Below are 1392 nucleotides of genomic sequence, written 5' to 3'. Positions count from 1 at the left end.
ACCCTGTAGTCAGTAATTAAGCCACTGTCTAAAAAGTGGCCTAAAAATTGAGTTGCACTCCAGTTACATGGATATACACAATTTAAGTGGTTTCTGGGTCAAAAAACCTAAATTTTAAAAACCAAAACTGAAATTAGCTGAACTGAAACTACCGTATTAACTGAAACTACCGTATTAACTGAAACTACCGTATTAACTGAAACTACCGTATTAACTGAAACTACCGTATTAACTGAAACTACCGTATTAACTGAAACTACCGTATTAACTGAAACTACCGTATTAACTGAAACTACCGTATTAACTGAAACTACCGTATTAACTGAAACTACCGTATTAACTGAAACTACCGTATTAACTGAAACTACCGTATTAACTGAAACTACCGTATTAACTGAAACTACCGTATTAACTGAAACTACCGTATTAACTGAAACTACCGTATTAACTGAAACTACCGTATTAACTGAAACTACCGTATTAACTGAAACTACTGTATTAACTGAAACTACCGTATCAAAGTCGTCGTCCTCTTGGATTTCTCATTCGTCGTTGTCATCTCCTCCAGCTTTATTCTCACAGTGGCAACACCGACAGAACTCAGTGCATTTCAGGTTCTGCATATAGCAGCCACATTGTCCAGACTGACATTTACTAGCCTTACATGAGCAAAAGGCATCTTTGAGTACTTCCTCACTCTGTGTGAGATACCATCTTTGCAGAGCACCTAGACAATAAGTATGATGATCAGCTTGTAAATTACCTATTATTGGCAAACCAACAGTTCTTTGATCAATTTAAAATATTATTGGCTGCAAGTCAAATCATTTTTGTCTTTTTCACAAAGGGAACATCTTTCCGAATAAACTAATGAACAATCCATTACTGGTGCTATGTATTGATCATATATACCTCTCGATATCAGGGCATCATCATACTTATTGTGGAGCTCTCTTAACTGGGTCATTGATAAGATCTGCTTCATGGTGACTAATCAATAAGTGATCACTTCTCGGCAGAAGGTAGGGCTGACTCGTGTCTCCAGGTTACTAAAAAAATTAAGTAAAACATTACAAGTGCATATGGTACTGTTTGTCGCGATAGATTCCCATGTAACATTATGTTCAGATAGCATGTACTGTAATTCATAAGAAGGTGCTCCTCCACCAAGGAAACAATCATCAATTTTTTATTGTTTAGAAGGACACCAGTCCAGCTTAGGCCATGTTTAGAGGTTTTTCCAATTTCACATACGTAGACAAGATGAAAGTGTATTAGGTGTTAGATTATGCATCCTGTTTTGCCAAAAATAGCCACACTTCACAGAATCTATATATTGTGCAGTATTACATATATTAGGTTTTTACCTGATTGAGTAAAGATTCACTAAAA

The sequence above is a fragment of the Watersipora subatra genome, chromosome 10 (assembly GCF_963576615.1).
Source record: "Watersipora subatra chromosome 10, tzWatSuba1.1, whole genome shotgun sequence".
Taxonomy (NCBI): Eukaryota; Metazoa; Bryozoa; class Gymnolaemata; order Cheilostomatida; family Watersiporidae; genus Watersipora; species Watersipora subatra.
This window is presented reverse-complemented; position numbering follows the sequence as displayed.